The 22,079-nt window shown below is 34.9% G+C and overlaps 1 long non-coding RNA gene across 1 annotated transcript; it reads right to left on the bottom strand.

The window, feature by feature from the left end:
* Positions 1–18,419: 18,419 nt before the first annotated feature.
* On the bottom strand, positions 18,420–21,496 carry LOC110924580. The gene is made up of 3 exons (XR_002584352.2): positions 19,564–21,496; positions 18,890–18,972; positions 18,420–18,584 (listed from the first exon to the last, which is right to left on the bottom strand). It is a non-coding gene; the product is annotated as an uncharacterized LOC110924580 (long non-coding RNA).
* Positions 21,497–22,079: the final 583 nt, after the last annotated feature.

The following is a 22,079-nucleotide window of genomic DNA, read 5'->3' as shown; positions in this document are numbered from 1 at the left end:
CAGCTTATGAAACATCTTTTATGAATAAATAAAGTTTTATAAATTTGGTTGATGAGGTATGACATTAAAATCCAAAGTTTAGAAATGCAAAATACACATGCTTAGAGGTGGATCTAGGGGGTTTTGGAGGTTTCTAAGAACCCCCTCGATTTAGAAAAAAATAGAAAATAATTAGTGGAAATCTTGTATAATTTTGAAAAAATTTAGTGAGAATTAATGAAAATCTAACAAAAGGAACCCTGTAGAAAAAAATTCTGGATCCACAGTGGTGGTCATCATAGCTTGGTTATGCAATTTTAAGTCATTAGTGAACGGGCCAACGCACATGTTGGTCAGGATGAGTCGATGGTTGAACCGATTAACCAAGTCTTAGTTGTTTTTTTTAAATTTCGAGGTTTTGTGGGTCTAAGCGAGTTGGAGAGATGGATATGCTTGTGGGTTAAGTGGATGGGCCAATAGGATTAAGATTCGCCAAACTAATATTGCTATAAAGTTGTGGGATTAGAACCCATGGAAGGTTTAAACCGGTTTTAATACCAACTTGTGTTTTGTAATATGTTGAATATATAAATAGAGTGGATCCTACGGAAAGTGTGTTTTTCCTAAAAAGTGTAAAAAGTCATAAAACACAATAATTTCAGGCATAAAACGCACCTAAAACTCACAAATAATAGAATGAATATTACTAAAACACCATATTCAAACTCTAATAATCCATAAAAACTTCAAATGCACCATCGTAGAACTATGAATATAAAATACAAAATGCTAAACAACATAAAACACAATAATATTTGTCATTCCATAATCAGAGCCTTAACATCTAAAACACAACACAAAACCCACATACATGATGTTTTAGTAATCTTCATCATATTATTTGTGGGTTTTTGGTTTGTTTTATGGTTGACATTATGGTATTTTATGACTTTTTACACTTTTTAGGAAATTTAGACTTTCTGGGCAACTCCTAGCCTATATAAATATATTACCATATCTTTTTTATTGAAGAAGAGACTTATTATTGAATTTTTATATATAGCTATAGAATACTTACTAAATGGCTTGTAATCTATACTGATAACAAGGTGCATAGTAAGCTTGTTCCACTCTAAGTAGTTGAGGGTCCTAGCATCATAGTAAATATTGGTATGATTTAGGAGTATGGTTAGAGGGTGAGTAAGTTAGCCGTTCTAATAAAACCTATTACAACAACAATCGTACCCAATACACAGTATCACGCATAATCAAGCTATTGGTGAGGACAAAGGAAGTATGGGTGTAACCAAGTCTTACCTCTATCTTAAAGAATAAAAAAACTATTTCTAATGAGACCCTTAACTCCAATTCCATATCTAGACATAAGAGTCACATGAAATCATACATAAGCAAATATCTACTATAAAAACAACAGAAAATATAGTATAATAAAAAAATTACTAAGCTACCAAGAAATAAATTGATGAAAACTTAATATAAACTCACACATGTAAGTGATAACATTTAAAGGCCACCAAAATAAACCGGAAAGGGTATGATTCTCCTAACGTGTGAATCTTATATCAAAGGGTATCATTCTCTTAGAAGTTTTTAACCTTAATCATACGCTTCTACAAACGATGTCCTCAGAGAGGTGCATGTTACTAAGAGTTTTATACCTCCTCCTAACATGCTCAAATCATCTCAACATTCCCTCTCTTATCTTATCTGATGTACTAGTGATCCCGAGTTTTTCCCTTAAAACTTCATTTCTTTTCCTATCAAGCCTAGTGTTCCCATACACCCACCTCAACATTTTCATCTTTGCTACCTCCAACTTATGCGTCAGCGTTTTCTTGATGGCCCAACAATTTGTTAAATATAGTATAGTTGATGTGATTGCAACCCCTAATAAAATTTCCCCCTTAGTTTAGCTAGGAATCTCTTGTCGTCAAATACGCTAGTGGCTGCTCTTCACTTAAACCATCCAACCTGGACACGATAGGCTATGTCATTATCTATCTCTTCATTCCTTTGTACAAATCATCTTAAATACTTGAACTTAGTTGCCTATGAGATCACTTGTCCCTCAAAGGTGATCAAGGTGTCCTTGTCTTCTCAAGTATCACTAAAATTACAATAAATTAAAGGTACTCAGTCTTAAAGCGACTAATTCTTAAATATTTGTCTTCTAAACGTTCTTGTCACTCCTCTAACCTTGCATTCAAGCTCTGTTTACTCTCCGCGAATAACACGATGTCATCCGCAACGAGCAAGCACAACGGGACATGTCGAATCCAATGGTAATATAACATACTAGTATTTTTATTAACTGATATGCATATTATACATAAATTAAAAGACTTGTGACGTTTATTTACTTACTTACAAAAAGGTAACAAAACACATATACTTTTTATGTTTTTGTCTAGGTCTAAGTTAAGATGGTGTTCTTTTACTTTGTATATTTTAAATTGTTGAATTAATTTTAATAAAATCCGATTCTTAAATCCGGCATGACTAATGAACCTAGAAGATAGACATGTTTGATATATGGGCCGTTTTTTTTTTTCCTGAAAACAATGGTTGTGCCTTATAATATATGATCCATTATCAACACAAATTACTGTTTTATATGGAATTACTGGAAGGAAAACCCTAACATTTCCCACTGATAGTTGATCAGTCAGAAAAATTATCACGTGAGTGAAGAAGAAAGTGTTCCAATCCTGGCTCGTAGTGGGTGAACTGCTACGTATTATATTCACATGTTACAAACTATTCCATAAGTTTAAAACAATAAAAACTATAATAAAAAATGCAAGGCCTACATTTCAACTTATCCTAAAGAAATATGTGGTCATTCCTTAAGGAGTTGGTAAGAATGGACTATCAAAGCATGTTCGAAAACAAAAAGAGGGAGACACAAACTGTTAAAGAGGCATCGATGAGTGAAGCCAATCCCTTCACTTTTTTGGATCCAAGAGATGGTTCCAAGCAATAATTATCTGGTTGAAACAGTGGTTATTGCTTAAAATTTAATTATTTTCTTTATGGGTCTATTTTTTCTACTTTAATCATTTCAGTAAAGTAAGAAAGATTTATGAACAAAAAGGGGAGGGATACAAACATTAGAAACATTTTTATGCATGTGCACCTCAATAATTCCTTGATGGGTATGGTGCAAAGTGATGGCCCCTTTTTGTTGCAATTGATAGCTGGTGGCATTTGTCTGGTTTACTTTTGTTGTCATCTATATGTGGGAGAGAGTCATCAACCAATTCATGTTGGCATTTTCAATACTCGTTCAAAACCAAAAATTCCAATAGCATAAGTGAAATACTAGAATCCATGGCATCTAGCTCTATCGATGAAAAAACTTGTATTTATGTACCTACTTTGAAAAGATGTGTTTTTGGCCCGATATCTACACTGAAAAAGGACATTTAGGTGCTAATCGAGTTCGGGGACATTTTTCAGTTCGATTAACTAAAAGATGTAGTTTGAACTCAACGTTCGTCGACGTACTATCCAATTTGAGGAGATTAACATCCTCTACAGGCTCTATGTGAACCCGGTACATAGTCATCGCTATTTTCTCATGTTTGAAACCTCTAAGAAGTTCTTAAAATATGTGGTTAAAAAACATTTTTTTCTTTTGGATTTCTAAGAGATTTTGAGAATGTCAAGTTGTTTCTGTGCATTTTCGAAACTATTTGTACAAATAAGCAGAAGTAGCAAACTCATGCAAAAGCTATTGGAGTTCGCTGGTGTGGCTAGCAAACTTAAATATTCTATAAAGACGCGCACTAGCTCTTAAGGATGGTAGAATTTGGGCGTTTGACAAGCAAATTCAAAAATTATTTGTCGCCTTTTGCGTCAGTTCGCTACTCAAGAAAAGGAACTGTTAAATATTTGTGCAAGTAGTTTAAAAAAATATCTAGATACAAAAAGGGGTAGCTGCACAGCTTGTTGCCCGTTTACCTTCTATTTTAATGTAATTCTTGATTAAGTGAACCTGAATTATCTTACTTCTTTATATTAAAAAAAGATATGGTTAGCCATTCTCCAAACCACTAGAAAAAAATAAACAAAATAAAATCTGTGAAAACAATACTTCATAGAGTTAATTAGAACTTGTTTAGACTAATCTCCGGATGTGCATTGAGCACCTAGAATATGCAATAGATTTTGCCCTCAATCAGTAACCTTCAAGAAAGCTAAGTTCTGACTTAAACAAAGTGTATCAAGTCTTGGTAACTAAGGATATTATCCCCCAACCACACTAAACATCTGTCCATTCGAACTCGCTAGCTTTCACGTGTCTAGATTGTTGATGAAAGTACCAAAATGTGACAACAAGTGAATATACCGCATCGTGTTGAAGATTGTTGTAGAAAACATTGGATTATTACATATGCTTGATCAACTAATTAAGAATCGAGGGTCTTAAACAGCCATTTTAAACCTTAATGGACCCTAATCGCGTTTGTCCGGATGGCATCAATCAAGTTACTATAATCCTTAATTAAAAAAAAAAAGACTAGCAAACAAATTTTAAAAAAGATGTCCTCTTTCTCCACGCATTACACACGTACATTAAAAAACAAAAACTAGAGAATATACAGTGTCTGTTTGTTTCAGATGATTTCTTTGGAGCACTTGATGGATTTACATTTTTGTTTGTTAAAAATGAAAGAGAGGGCTGACAAGTAGAACATGGTGTCGGAGACTCACAACCAAGTTGTATGATGGACTTTCCTTATCACTAGGCCTAGCCATCATTTTCAGGTATATATTCTAGACAAACCCCCGGCTATAAACAAACAAAGAAAATACATATATATGTGTCTGGACAGTACTGACCAATTGGTTTAGTTGTCACTATTGAGCAGAGTCCGAGGAGCTCAACATCTTGGTGCAGTCAGGCTCTATGTGTTTGGAATTTCAATAATTAAGATGATGTTAGCTAAGCGCCCCCACCGGTCGATCTTACAGCTAACATGAGGGAGGTAAATCACTGTGTCATAGGCACGTTGAAGGGGTATGGTCCCAAAACGACCATTACCCGCATCAAACAAACCCCTACCAGTAAGCAAACCGCACCCATGCGGTCACACCCTTCGAACCCATTCGGTTCGAAGATGAATAGCTTGACCCAAGTACGAAAGAAGATGAGCATATCGATGCGGCTGGCACCGCATCATATGGCCATTTTCGTCACGACAAGGGAAGCGAGCAAATAGTCTCCACATACGATGATGCGGCCAACACCGCATCTCGCGTATTTCTTGATCACAAGTAGGAGACGCGGTAACTTCAGACGTTACCGCATGCAGCGATGCGGCTAGCACCGCACCCTGCATATCCAGCAAGTGGACTGACACGCCAGGCAAGTGGCTGACACCACAAGGCAAGTGGCGCCGGCAACAGTCCCCTGTCAGAGCTATTAAAGCAATGGGCTGACGTGGCGTAACCCCCACGGCCGGCGAGACTGACACACCTGCAACGGTGCAGCTCGTCGTCAGCCCATCCATCAATCTCCTCCTTCACTCCTCGGCTATAAATACCAACCCCAAACCAGGTTTGAGGTATCTCTTGCCAACTCTCTCACTATTACTATTATCTTGCTTTGCTTCCCAAGCAAACTACTGATTCTCACGCCGGAGAGTGGTAACAAGGAGCACCCCCCACCCCATCCTCCTTGTTACGAGTCACGGCTTGTTTCCTTGTGCAGGAGATCATCCACCGGTGACCCAGCCAGCGATCTCCGAGAGGAAGGGATTAACCCTTCTTGACGAGACCAGTGTGTTAACCCTGCCCGGTTAACCATTGTTTCATCACACGTGGTTGGTGCTTAGTTTTGATCCTGGAATTCGATAAGATTGACTCGCTATGTATGGTTAATTATGATCAAACCATAACAAATTATAGTTAGATCAAAGGTTGTCACTTTTTATTATGTTTATGCTAAAGAAAGTATGATAAGAATGGAGTTTAATTATTGTAAAAAGAAAATTTGAAAGAAAAGAGTGATATTTTCTTTAGTCGGCTGGTACTGGTGGCCAACTTTTGGTTCACATCTTCAATGGAATGAAGCCCCACAAATAAAGCTTTTGTTATGTACGTAGTACGTATGTGAATTGAAGTAGTATTTTTGTTTATGGGTATCATTATTTTATAGATTAAATTCCAAAATATCTAAAGTTGTTAGAAATCTAAATATTTAATTCTCCACTGAACATGAAACACTATGTCAACAGATATAATTTTCTTTTTTGATAAAATATTTAACAAGACACTAAGATAAGACTAAAGACATCATCATACTCAGGAAATTTCACAAATAGCAAAGATAAGATAGAGTTTGAGTAGGGTAAGATGTAGACAATTTTATCTTTACCCCTCATAGGAATAGAGATGTTGCTTCCAATAAGACCTCTGGCTCAATGATAGCTTTGCATCAAACTTTGAACATAAGGCACATGACACTCCGTTAACAAAGGCCGAGTTACATAACAGCAAAGATGATTGCCTAAAAACAAATTCACAAACACAATATTATTAGATAAAATATATTAGTTAGAATTTATTGTAATTGTTTTTACAACAATCGGATATAATTTGATTAATTTTCTTTATCTGTATCTTATTTTTTTTCTTATGTACAATTGATTAGAGCATCAACACACGGGTTTGGAATACCCCTCCGGATTTAGACGACACACTTCAGGACGACTAGCTAGTCGATTGAGGTGATGACATGGTGTGGTTTGCTTTGCTCGACCTGTCCGCTTGGTGATAAGTAGGACCCGCCCTCATTTCAGACGGATATATTAAAAAAGTCAATTTGTATTTTAAATATCCCCTCCAACGGCTTAAATAATAACTAGATTTTTTGACGTCTCGCGTTGCTGCTAAATCGAGCAAATGATAATGTAAAATAAACGTGATTTGAAAATAAAGCATGTTGTTTAGAAAGCCAAACCATTAGAATGTTTTAGTTTATCATCGTATCATTTTATAATACCAAATAAATACTTTATTTCGAGTACAATTTCGTTTTTAACAAAACTTATAATAGAATGTCAAGGAAAAAATTAAGCATAACTACGTACTTAAGTTTTTATAAAAAAAAGTTATAAACGTAAGTTACTAAGGAAGTAACAAATTAACCGATAAATTAATGTATGTTCTAAAAAAGAAGAATGATAAAAGAAATATATGGTTTTAGAAAAGAAAAAATAAAAAAAATATGTTATTAAAATTAAATATAATAATAAACTATTATAATAGATTAAATAAAAGAACAATAAAAAGCTATATATTATTATAAAAATAAAATTACTATTCATCGACCTTCGTTAACAATATATACTAGATTTTTTAGGTCGCGCGTTGCGGCGAAACCGAGCAAATGATAATGTAAAACGTACGTGATTTGAATTTTAAATATGTTGCTTAAAAAGTCAAACCACTAGAACGCTTTAGTTTATCATCGTACCGTTTTATTACACAAAATAAATACTTTATTTTGAGTACAACTTCATTTTTAATAAAACTTATAACGGAATGTCGAGGGAAAAAAATCAAGTACAACTACGTATTTAAGTTTTTAGAAAAAAGGTATAAACGTAATTTATTAAAGAAAAGTATCAAATTAATTGATAAATTAATATATGTTTAAAAAAGAAAAAAGAATTATTAAAAAAATTGGTAAAGAAAACATATGGTTTAAAGAAAGGAAAAAAATTAAAAATATGTTATTATAATATTTAAAATAATAATAAAAGGATATATATTATTATAAAAATAAAGTTACTATTCATGAGCCCCCGTTAACAATATATATATAACGGTTTATTTTATCATCATACCGTTTTGTTTTATGATACAAAATAAATACTTTATTTTGAGTACAACTTCATTTTTAACAAATCTTATAATGAAATGTCGATGGAAAAATCAAGTACAACTGCGTACTTAAGTTTTTAGAAAAAAATTATAGACGTAATTTATTAAAGAAGTATCAAATTAACTGATAAATTAATATTTGTTTTAAAAAAGAAAAAAATATTAAAAAAATTAGTTAAGGAAACATATGATTTAAAGAAAGGAAAAAACATTAAAAATATGTTATTTAAAGGAAATATAATAATAAACTATTATAATATTAAAAATAATAAAAAAACTTATTTTATTATAAAAAAGTTATAGGGCTCTTTGTTAACAAAATATATAATAATAATAATAATGATGATAATAAGAGTAAATTTATGCTTTCGGCCCCTGTGGTTATATCACTTTTACCCTAGTAACCCAAAATAGGATTTTTTAACATCTGTGTTCCCAACGTCTCTATAACTAACTATTTTGGCCCTTGAGTATAACTTAACCCATTACCCTGGTTAATTAATTGTCACATGCATCTCACATGATGGGTATATTAGTAAATTTACCTCTCCACTTTACCTCCTTTATAAACAAAACCCTAGCCTTTTCTCTATCACCAAATGACCATTATGCCCCCAAACTTCATTCTTCCATGTTTTCCATGCGTCCAAGCTAGCTTCTTAGCCAAAACAAGTCCCGAACAATGTCTTTTGCTTTACTCGTCATCTTCGGGTGTTCCACTTCATCTCCAAATACTTTAACTCCATTGATTTAAGCGATTAATCTGCAAAACCACAATTTCTCGTAGTTGTCACATTCAAACAATAGTCACTTAAAACACAATAAAAACCATAAGATAGACAGGTAATGCTCGGGTTTTCCCCTCTCCATCAATTGGCGATGTCGTAATTGCCCTAATGCATGGTGAGGTCAATATACATATGGTGATCAAGGTCACCCCTCAATAATGCTATAAGTCGTTTGCAAACAAGATCTATGGGTTTAGCATGCTTTTTATAGAGTTGCAGGCTCAAACAACGATTTAAACGTTTAGCCAGATCTGAGGTTTTCAACGACATCACTAGAGGTACCGGCCGTGATTCTTCATTCATGCTCAATGGGGTGTCAAACAAGTATGGGTATTATCTATTCGACGGTTTATACCCAAGCTATGCAGATATTGTTAAAACTATATCAAATCCCCTTGATGAAAAAAGAAAAAAAAATACGTGAAGTGCCAAGAAGCGATAAAAAAGATGTCGAACGGTTGTTTGGTGTGTTGAAGTCACGTTGGCATATGATACAAAACCCTACACGTCCATGGACGCCAAAAAGATTAAGATGTGTTATGCATGCTTGTACAATATTACATAACATGATTATCGAAGATGAATGCCTAGCGATATCCGAATACGATCCGAATGACATTGATGAGAATGTTGGGTCGGTTGACAAGGGGCAACAAGAATCAAACACGTGGGAACCTTTGTGCGCAGTTAATCGACCATATTTGGAATTACTTCCGTGTCGATCCAGATGATGTTCCCAAATACGTTGATGACGAGTAGTGGTGTTCGTAGGTTTATGCAAAATTTATTTTATGCTTTTAGTATGTATTTTTAGATTAACATTTGTGTTTTTTTAATTTGTAAGTTTCTTAAATTTTATGATTAATGTTTAATTTTCTTTACAAATTTTCTAATTTATTTTTATCTTAACAAATTAAATGAATAAAAAGTATTATTTATAAATAAAAAAAATAAAAGGGGGAAGAGGGATGAAGGGAGACCACATCCTTAATGGGGGAATGGTGAGGAGATCCCTAATTAGCCTTACTAAGAGCATTCACATCCAGCCCTCTAAAATTATACATACATTTCACTAAAAAACAACTCTTATATCAATATATTTCCACTACAAACAATTACTTTTTCTCTCTCATTTTCAATTAAATAATATTTTTATACCTTTATCATTACATTTTTCTATCTCCTTCACTCACAACCACTTTCAATATATAATTAAAAAATTATAGTGGGTGAACAGTGTCCCAAAAAATATACAGATGAACAGTAACATTTTCTCTCTCCTCCACTCACAACTATTTTTTATACTCTTTATATTTTAAAAACCCCACACTCACAATTTAGTTCTTTGGATGTGAATGCTCTAATACACAATAGCTTACAGATCTTTATTACTTTATAATATTATGTATTAGCTAATGATTTTTTTATGAGTTTAAATGTACATTTCTTGGACCCTTCTGAAATAAAGGATGCCTAGGATCTCCTTGATCTAAACAGCAACACCTTATCCTATTATTGCTCTAGTGTCTGCTAGTGAAAAGGATACTGTTTGGTCAAATTCTTGGCTAGACCATATTGATGAGAAGACCATGTATTTACCAAATCAATGGTTTTACATTTAGACTATGTGGTATGGTGATGGTCCTCCCTTGAATGATGATCCGTCACGTAGGCGTCACGTAGGATGGGTTTGAGAATGGTGCAACCGATGGAGGTATGAAAATGGGGGGGATGGACCTAAAATGTATATGTATATATTGTATGTATAGGTGTGTGAGAGAGGGGAGAGCTGTTTTTTGTCTTGTTGTGGCTCGTCGGACACGTCCACCTGCGGACGGTGAGGACGCCGCTTGGGGGTGGGGGGTGGGGGGGCAACATGGAAAGAGGACTGGCGCCCGTAGGGGACGGTCCAAAGCCGATCCCCACACCGAGCAGCCTTATAAATGTGCATAGCCAGGCACATCTAATCTTCCATTTGGGGGATTCAATCATGAGTTGATATTGTTTTAAGAAGACCATATTCGAATGATTGAGACTTAATCATGTGTAGTTTGATGGCACGTGTATTCAGGGTTTTGTAATTATCTTAAAATATGACTGAAATATTTTGGAGACTAGAGGCTATCCTAAAAATGGGTATATATCCAGTTAAATATAATTCTTAATTTGTTCTTAAATATAACTCAAGTTCACTAAAAAATTTTTTGGGTATATCCATTTCCTAAAAATGTGTAGAACTGTGAGCAAGCAAGGAGAAATGTTCTTTTGACAAATTAAATATAATAATTCTTAATTTGTATTTAAAAATATGTAAAATCCAGTTAAATATAATTCTTAATTTGTACTTAAAAATATGTAAAATCCAGTTAAATATAATTCTTAAATTGTACTTAAAAATGTGTAAAATCCCTTTAAATCTCCGCACATCCATGGTTAAGTGTGGAATATTACAAGTCTCATCACTATATGACTGAACTTTCACTAAGGTGTTAATGAATTATATCTGATGACACCAAGTCATAGTAATGAGTCACATTGCCTTATTAAGGTGCGACAACCACTTAGTATGACTTGATATCTTTTAGTAAGACATAATGAGATTCATTAAGCCATTTTTCATTCAATATAACCCGTTATTATTACTATATATTATTATTATTATTATTATTATTATTATTATTATTATTATTATTATTATTATTATTATTATTTTATTATATATTAATAAACGAACCGAAAGTAATAGTAATTTTAATATTATAATAATATATAGTTTTTTTATACTTTTATTATTTTAATATTCTAATAATAGTTATTTTCTTTAATTTTTAACTTTAATCTTTTTTTTAATATCAGAGGTTGGGACAAGTTTGGTATCAACCAATATCGAACCAGTTTAGGTATCGAAAATACCGGTACGGTCCTGTTCAATATCAGTACATGAAGGTAAAAACCGGCACTAATACAGAAAACGCCAAAAGTTGGCGCCGAATTCATATTGGAAATCTTTTGGTTCGGGAAATTCAGTGCGGCTACCCGGTACCCATTTGCTCATCCCTGATCACGGTTACCGTACGAACAACGGTATCGTACAACTTTTTTTGTTGATTTTCTTCAACTTTTAATTTTTTCTTTTTTAGTTTCAGGGGTAGGGATGAGCTCGGTGCCAACTGATACAGAATCGGTACTGATACCGAAAATACCGGTTACGGTACCGGTATATGAAGGTAAAATACGGTAGTGAACTGGTACCAGGAACGACAAAAATCAGTACCGAATTGGTACTTAAGATCTTTCGGTTCGACAAATTTGGTACCGGTATCCAGAACAATTTGCTCATCTCTGACCACGGGTTTCATACGAACAACATCGTTACCATACAACTTTTTTGGTGATTTTCTTTTTATTCTTGTTAGCTGTTTTGTTCGTAACACGCTCGTAGCTTCTTCCCGTCGCATCCGTCTTCAGGACGATCTAGTCACAGGTGCGAAGATCAAGATAGATTTCAAAACACATGTAAACACATACTAAATACTAAAAGAAATTCGCCACAACGGGTCGAAATTTTTTAAACCTAGGTAATACCTAACAAGGCTGTGTCAGGATCTATTAAGCATATAATAATCCATAACAACTTGCATGACATGTTATCTGCCACTTTAATACATTAAGGTATAATAACTCAAACTATCATCCAATATAGCTTATTTACACCCACTAGGCTCATCATCATTAGTTAAGTCATTATATTTGTATTTTGTATATATAACTCATTAACACCTATGATAACTTATAATCACCTAAGTTAACTTATTAACATCTGATAAGACTTGTCATGTGTACCACCCGATATAACTCACTAACATCAAATATGACTTATAACTGCCATAGGTAACTCATTCACACCTAATATCACCCAACTGATTATGATGAGCCTTACTCGGCATTCTATGACTTAGTTACTTGTATTTGACTGATTACTGGCCAATTTCTCAAGAATTTGCCTAATATCCATGAAAGATTGTTCAGCTTTCTCAACAAAAGCTTCGAATTTCAACAGAGATATAGTATGATCCTTTATCACTCTTTCTAGTTCAGATTGACTTATGGTAGACGTCATTTTTTATTCTTGGTTTTGAGATAGGATTAATCGATCAATTGATTAATTCTGGAAGAATTGAAATGAATCGAGTATGAATTGATCAAACAATTGATCAATTCGACGTATTGAATTGAATCGAACAGAATCAAATGAACAAATAATTGATTATGACTGGAATTGAAACGAAATTGATACAGATCTTCCGAGGATCGGGAAGCTCTGATACTAATTGATGTGTGTGATTGTGAGAATTGGGGAAGAACAACAGAAAGAAGGTTTAGCTCAATCAACGGTATCTCTCATTCCGTTATTACCGGTATTTAACAACATACAACGACCTAACAACTATTATACTTTCTTACAATTAGGTCCCTCAACTATTCAACAATACAAAAAATGGCTAAAAGTAACTAATTGACCCAGTTGACCATATCATAGTAGGTGAAAATAAGGGTGAAGGGGGTGCATACCTAATCCTTTTAGGCAAAGTTTTCCCCACCCAATCATGTTGTGGTATGTAATTTGCCTCTCATTTTTGCCTATTGCCCAAAAAACATAAGGGATGTATGCCTAGAATGAGATTAGACAAACCATTATAAAAAAAAAACAAAACTGGAGATTGGTTGATTTGGGGATGGCCCCACCACTTCTCCCTCTACTTCTCTTTGCCGCCTGCAGCATATGCTCGCCGAAATCAAGTCTCCGTCTTCATTACCGATCGGCATGTGGGGTTTGGTGGTGGACATGGCTCTCGGCATATGGGGTTGCCGATGGGTTTTTCTAACCCACCCCGTACACCCTAAGTATGTTGAATGTTAATATAGTAGATGATAATAACTCATGTTGAATGTGAATAAGTTATATTGAGTGAATTTAAGATATGAGCAAGCAATGGAATTGATAACGACTTCCTAAAATTTGCTTCTAATTTCGTAGACAATTTTATATTATTTTGATTCCAATATGGTGATGGGATTGGCGAGAAGTGACAAATTCCCACGTGGTAAATCTAGGGACAAATTACGGAGGTATTCCAGTTTTCAAAACATGATTAACGGCCCACATTTTAGTTGTGACAAAACATTGACCCTTAGCTTTTTAAGAGTTACATTCTTAGCCCTTAAAATTATATTTATTTTTTACACTAATCCTAAAAAGAGTTAATTGCCCGGATGTGGTCTCTGTGGTTTCACGTTTAGTCCCCACCTTTTGAAAATAGCAGGTATGCTCCCTATGGTTTGTTATTTGTTACTCAGATAATCCCCTGAGTAGATGTCAGTTAGTTTGGAAATAGCAGGTATGCTCCCTATGGTTTGCATTTTGTTACTCGGATAGTCTCCTGAGTAAATGTCAGGGGACTATCCGAGTAACAAAATGACAAACCATAGGAAACATACCTGCTACTTCCGAAATGTAAGGACTAAACATGAAAAAACGCGAAACCACAGGGATCATCCGGGTAATTAACTCTCCTAGAAATAATGTAACTTACTCTTTAAAATCACCACCTCGCATGATGATCGACCATTGTTACTTCGTCTTTTCGAAGTAGTTAGACCATGTGTAATGGTTTATGCCCCCTAAGGGGCATTTTTCGCCACATCAACATTATAACGCCCTTGCAAAAAAGGTGTAACGGTTATTGCCCATTTCATTAAATACTTGCCAATTTTTTCCTCCTCTTTAGGCATTATTCTAGAAATGCCCCTCTCTTTTCATGCCCCTATAACGCCCAAGGGGATGGTGCTGGGGGCTTTATCAAACTCTTTCATGCCCCTATAATGCCCATTACGGATGGTCTAATAAGTCAAGTTGAATGTTAATACGTTATATTGGGTGAATCTTCTATCTATACTTTCTATAAAAGGAGAAATCCAAGTGACATAAGAAAAGCTGATGTGTCAGCTTGAGAAGGTGTCCAACAAGGCTTTTCTTATCTCATTATTACATCATAAAGCCTAATATTAAAAGACTTTATAATTCAAAGTTGGCCCACATCAAACCACTGCCTTGGTCTGATTACTACTCAAAGGTTTGCCCTGATCGTTTATATTAAAGTACTGATTTTAATTCAAAATTCAAAAAACCTCTTCTCACGTTCAAAATTCAAAATTCTGGCTCCATATTCAAAATTCAAAATTCAAACCATATATATTCTAATTCTAATCCTATAAATAAGATATAATTATCTGGCTCCACATTCAAATCTCCCTCGCTCATATCTACATATGAATTTGGCTCCACATTCAAATTTCAATCATATCTCTCTTACTCAAATGCATAACTCTCATGATTGAGCCGGTTAATCTTCAGATACAGTTCTTTGTTCCAGTGTCATTGTTCCAGTATCATTGTTCCAACATCGTTGTTTCATGGTAGCTCTGTTTCACACACTCGCCTTTGACCTTGGCTTTGCGGGTTATTTTAGGTTTGTGGATTCTTTTAAACTGTTGATTATGTTGATAATATTTATTTTAAGGTGTTGATATATTTCAGCTTATTTTTTTTTCCGAGCGAGCAGTGGGAAGTTCTTCTGTACTCTTTTTGAAGTCTGAAGTGCAGAAAGTGGAGTACTTCTTTATGATAAATGAAGAACTTAATGGTAATTATGAGAATCTGTTTTTTTCTAATTTTATTTTTGTTCTTTCGGTTTATTGATATTTAACATTTTACTACGATTATGATATCCTTCTTTTACATGAAGATAGGGCTACTGTTCAAGAATTGAGGAGCTGAAGAGCTGTTTTGGTGATGTCTTTCTGCACTTCGGAATTCAAAAACAGTGCAGAAGCTTTTCATCACGTTTTACTACCATTATATCCTTCTTTTACATCGGAGTTGAAGAAATATACAAGTTAAAAATGTCATCATATCCTTCTGTAGGTCTCTTATGATTTAAAGTATTGCTTTTTCAAGGAAGTTGAGGATCAAGTATATGAGGATAGGACTACTGTTCAAGAGCTGAAGATTATTATATTTCGTTTTTCAGTTCTTAATGTAATTGTTGATCTCTGTAGAGCATGTTCTTTTTACTGATTTGAGCATCAACAGTTGTTAGTGTTGATATCTGCTATTGTAAATGTTGAGTTGCTATTGTTGTCAGCATCTGTTTAACAAAAGATTTATCAACATGTTTAAAGGTATTGTCTGTTCTCATAATTCCTGTTTTTTGTAACGACTGTTGAGTTGCTACTGTTGGCGACATCCGTTATTCTCATTAGCGGTTTCTAAAGGATTGTCAATGATTAACTTTATAGAAGTTCTGAACATCTGTTATTGCTCAACGTCTTTAAATGAAGACGTTTTTACCACTGTTGATTTACCGCTGCTCAACAGTGCTGAACAGCTGTTATTGGTCAACTGTTATTGCAAGTGACATTTGCTCTCTGGTGCGAACATCTGTTATTTCCAACAGCAGTTTCGAAAGAATTGTCAATGATTAACTTTATAGAAGTTCTGAACATCTGTTATTGCTCAACGTTTTTAAATGAGATGTTTTTACCGCTGTTGATTTACCACTGCTCAACAGTGTTGAACAGCTGTTATTGGTCAACTGTTATTGCATCTCACAGTTGCTACTGGTGTGAACATCTGTTATTCCCAACAGTAGTTTACAAAGAATTGTCAATGATTAACACAATAGAATTCTGAACATTTGTTATTGCTCAACGTCTTTAAATGACGAGGTTTTTTACTGCTGTTGATTTACCACTGCTCAACATTTCTGAACATCTGTTATTGCTCAACTGTTGATTTACCATTGTTTGCCATGTAGATTATTGTTGGTCTTTAAATGAAGATATTTTTTTTTATATTTCTTTATGGCAGAGGTTTAAAACTTGTCCTTTCAGTTTCTTGATATTTAATTTTATAGTTTTCACATAAAAATTTATTATTTAAATGTTTTGCATTAAATGGCTGTTGATATTTAATATCAATTTATTCATTTATATTAAAAGTATGTTGAAAGGACTGCTAAGTTACTATTGTTGTATAAGATTTGTTGTTGCCCAACAGTGGTTTCCAAATATTGTTGAAGGGTATTGTGAATTGTCTGTTCTCTTAACATCTGTTGCTGGCCAACAGTGGTTTTTGCAACAACTGTCAACCATTATCAGAGCAGAGGTTGTGACGTGGACAGATGTTAGCCATCAGATCTTTCTAACTTCTAACACGTCAGCATTCACCTTTTCACTTTATAAACCGCTGTTTCATCCCCAAACAGAGGTATTACTTTCGTTTGGAGTTTAAAATTCAGCAGTAAGGTTTCCACCTTCTTCTTCAACACTTCTTCGTCAACCTCTCGCAACTTTCAATTCCGATCATGACTTTGGTGATGAAAAAATCGCATAATTACGCTGCTATTTTTGAGAAAACCGAGAACAATACTCTATATCATTCGATGATTGATATTCTTACATCATCAAAATATAAGGTCATTCTTACCGCCGACGCACCCATTTTCCAAGAGACGCTTCGTGATTTTTGGGCTAATGCGAATATTGAAGAACAAAACAATGTGGCTGTAAGTATAACTTCAAAAGTCGGAGGTGAATCGGTTGCTATTACCCCCAGTACCATATCAACTACATTTGAGGTATACGACTTGGCAGGTAAGACCTCTTTGCCGAAAAATGAGATTCAAACATACTTGAAGGGGAGGGGATATGATGGAGAGTTGAAAAAGGCAACTATGTTTAAAGGTAATTTTTCACCGCCGATGAAATTTCTGTTTCATGCTCTCTTAATCTGTCTCTCAAATAAAACTACTTCTTTTAATGAAATACCTTTGAAAATTCAGTCATTGGGGTATGCAATTTTGACAAATACTGATTTTAACTACTCCCAAGCACTGTTTGCTGATTTGGTTGCAAATTTAAATAACTTTAAAGAGGGCAAAATCGCTGCTATTAAAAAGGGCAAAACTGCTGTTATTAAAAAGGGGAAAGCTGCTGCTATTGAAAAGGCGAAAACTGCTGGTTTTCTTATGTTTCCTAGACTATTAAGCTACTACCTGCAAAAACGTGTTTCTCAAAAGGCTTTTGAAAAAGGTGAAGCTATTAAAATGAATAGTCTAACTTTTACTCGCCTTATGGCTAAAGAGTCAGATGTTTTCAAAACTGAAGCAAAGGGGAATGAGGAAATTTTAGATGAGTCTACAACTGCTCCTCAAACATCTATTCTTGAGCCGGCCACTGCTCTTGGTGATCACAGCACTACAACCACTGCTGTGAAACCCCCACCAACAAAAATCAAAAAGACCAAAACAAAATCCAAAAAGCCCATCGAAACCAGCAAAACGGGTCTTCTGGATGATGAGATCCCAGAGGTTAACCCTGTGACAACACAGATGTCACTACAAACCACTGTTGCTACTTCCTCACAACATGTGGAAAGATCTCAACCCATAAACCAAACTCCTCATGATTCCTCACAAAAGGAACATGTTGTATTCACAGGGACACCACAATATGATATCATTGTCACACCCCAACCGATGGCGGAAACATCGGGATGAGACGAAGTGTGTAGATTGCTAGAGGCTTCATAACGCTATTGATGACAAGTATTCATTTTTTTTTTTTTTTTACATCACTTGAAATAATATACAACAAGTTTAAATCATTTATAACAAATAGTCAAATAATAAACCTTCATTTCATTTATGTAATGTAGTACATGATTTAGATACCAAATCCATCAAGTTTGGAAGTAAAATACAATATAATAAGCATTAAAGTTTAAATTCGTTTCTAGGCAAATCCTACTAGATTCCGGGCATCTTTCTTTAAATCGTCAACCTGCAATACATGTTAAAGCATAGTTCAATACAAAAAGCATTGGCGAGCATACAAGTTTTGGATATAAATATAGATAAGAAAGCATTTTAATCAACTTCGCATGCGTAACTAATATACTAGATTAATGTAAACATTTCACGCGATCTACAATTTTATAACACATATGATTTGCAAGTATAACACGTAAGGTTACAAGTAAACACATAAGACTACAAGTATGACACGTAAGTTGTATAAATGATTTTTAAGTACATGTATTGCATCCCAAAGGTAATAGAGCGTAAAAAGGGATCGAGTATGCTCACATTGGTTGCGTATGAGAATCCTTTGAATTATCGCACAAGTAAAGGTTGAGAAAATCCAAGAGAACGAACAAAGCGATTATTGTCTACAAAATTGATTTAAAACAATTATGCTACTAAAATCCATATTTTCTAGCAGTTAAATGTTCGTTTAGTTTCAGTTGGTGAATGATCTTTATATTAAGAAATACCAATTCATTTTATACCAAAAAAAAAAATTGTCATCTCATAGCATAGTATGCATAATAGCATGAGTTATTAAATATTGAAATAAGTAATCTTATTTTCATTAAAATATATAAGTATATAATATCATATTACAATTATAAAGTTTATTTGTTTATTTTTTTTTTTAGCACATGAGTATGTATTCTCGTAGGATTTAAAAGCTTAAATGGATGAAGTGAATTAAATCATTTCACAATCTGTTGTAGACCACTGTTATTGTTTTCCTTCTTTTTGACAAACCTGTTGAACAACCCATTATGTTATGTTGCAGATTTAAAGTTCTTTATTTATTTGAATCATAACCCATCGACCATCTTCCTCATTTTAACACAAGTTAAAATGTTATACGATACCCAGTATTTCAGTTGTATCTGGGTTATAATTAGCGTAAAAAAAAGGGTTATCGACAAAGGATTAAACAAGAGATCAACGGGTTAAGAAAGGTATACCGAACACGTAAAAGAACCGCCGCGGTTTCTCCAGTCATCATCTCAGAGCCTGAACCGAGATTCGAACTGGAACGGAACCACCTGCTGTTGACGGAACCAAGCGTAACGTGACCCGGAATTCGAACCAGATCTGAACCATTCTTGAATCGCTGACCAGTTGACGGTGCCCAACCCGAACCAGAACTTCATCATCATCACTGTCGTCGGTCTCCATTACCATAATCAATCTTCATCGGAACTTGAGCAACTCGTCGGAGGAGCCTCAACCACCACTGTCGCCTCCACTGTCGCCGTCGTGAGCGGCGGCGCCGCTGCCGTGCTTCCCTTTCCTTCTCACTCTGTTTCACTCTCTCTCCTGTTCTTCGAGATGGGGGTGTGTGTGAGAAACGGTTACCATCAGCTGGGGGTGCGGCTGTTGTCAGAGAACTACGCGGACAGTCGCCGGTTATTCCGGTCGCCGGAACATGAACATGAACGATGGGAGGGACAGGAGAGTAATGAGGGTGTTTGTCTGTGTTGTGAGGTTTCTTTTTTTTTGTAATAAAAGTGCAGACGAAGAGACAGAGACGAGAGGGAGCAATCTTGCAATGTGCGGCTACTGTAACAGAATGAGAATTAGGGTTGTCACTTCCTTCCAATACTAGGTTTAGTTAGTGGTCTTTGGGTTTGGGCCCAAGGCTCACAAACCCACTTTACGTGTTATAAGTGGCCAGTTAATTCCTAAGAGCCCGTTTTCGCACCCAAACTTCATAATATCTCGTAAATTTTTATTTAGAGTTGAAAATACGTAAAATGTATGTTGGAAGTCAGTTTTGACACGTTCGTTGTCGATTGCGTTAAAAGCGCCTAAAAAATGCGTCGTTTGACGTTTTTATTCCGTTTTTTTCGATCTGATTTTATAAAAATAGAAAACGAACTTGAATTTTCTAAAATTTATAAAAATATAAAAATATGAAAATACGAGGCGTTACAGTCTCCCCTACTTTAGGAAATTTCGTCCCGAAATTTATTCGAGAGAAAGACCTTGGGGAAAGATGGCATCTTCGAAGTGTGTTCTGGGTATTACCGAGAAATTGGTGGTTTGTGATCAAAGTTTGCATTCAATGAGGTATGAGGAAACACCGAATTTCTCATGACACATTTTTACGAAAGTTTGGTAATATGGTAGGAACACTTATATATAGGAAGTAACAGTGGCGTATCCACCATGTTCATATCATGTTACGTCCGTTTCGCGACTCGTGTTATGATACACAATAGAACCTAATATGGTTTTCATGCATCTACCAATATAATCACGTATGCATCCGCGATTATTTTGGTATGTGCATGATCCGCATAGTTTGTACTAGTAGTGTATGGGTCAGGGTACATTATCGTATTACGAGTATGAATGTGTGTGTGATAACGTATAAAGATTTAGGTATGTAAGCATGATTGTGTTTAAGTATGAGAGAGTATAGAGTAGGAGTGAAATCTTTGAACAACCACATGATATACTTAGTTAACCAAGATTAACGTATTACTGGCATGTGAGTAAACATGTCAAGCCATCGTGTACCGCAATGTTGACTACCCCTCATCGTCGCAACAAAAAGGGTGTAATGTTGTTAACTTAACATGACCACTAGAATATGGGCGGTGCGCTACTCCTATAGCGCTACACAAGCGCTATACATGTTAAGGTGTGGCTTCTTGCGAAGTTAATAACAGGTTTATCACATAAGAATGTTCCAGAAATCCCGAATCAAGTATAACTAGCATTAGCATATGTAAAAAAATCATTGAACAATCCACACGACATACTTTAGTTAATCAAGATTAACGCATTACTGGCATGCGAATAAACAGGTCAATCCATCGTGTACCGCAAAATGTCTTAACATGACCTCAAGAATACGGGCGGGCGCTACTCCTATAGCGCTACACAAGCGCTATACATGTTAAGTTGTGGCTTTGATCAAAGTTAATGACTAATTGTCAATCCATCGTGTACCGCAAAATGTCTTAACATGACCTCAAGAATACGGGCGGGCGCTACTCCTATAGCGCTACACAAGCGCTATACATGTTAAGTTGTGGCTTTGATCAAAGTTAATGACAAGTTTATCACATAAGAATCACCCAGTAATCCCGAACCAAGTATAACTATTAGTATGTATGTATTGAATGGTTGGATGATAAATCGATTTTAGTATAACATTGGTTTTGAAATGAACGAGATAACAAGTATTAAATCACATAGAGATCGAGATAGCATAAAAGAGGGGTTTGATAAAATATTGGAACGTTTCGGGTTTAGAAACTTCGACTATTTCAAAGTGACCCGTAAGTCCTTTCGAATTACAGAGACATGCTTTGGCCTAATAGGTAAAATACTCTCGTCGCCAGGCGAGTAGCGGTATTTTACCCTTCTGGTTAATACATGTCCCTAATTCGATCGAAAATACGAAACTTTGACGAGATTGAAAATCGAAGAATGGAACCAGTCATCAAGGTGTGGATATCAATCCTAG

The sequence above is a fragment of the Helianthus annuus genome, chromosome 17, assembly GCF_002127325.2.
Source record: "Helianthus annuus cultivar XRQ/B chromosome 17, HanXRQr2.0-SUNRISE, whole genome shotgun sequence".
In the NCBI taxonomy this organism is placed as follows: domain Eukaryota; kingdom Viridiplantae; phylum Streptophyta; class Magnoliopsida; order Asterales; family Asteraceae; genus Helianthus; species Helianthus annuus.
The sequence above is the reverse complement of the archived record's forward strand: the minus strand, read 5'-3'. Positions and strand labels throughout refer to the sequence as shown.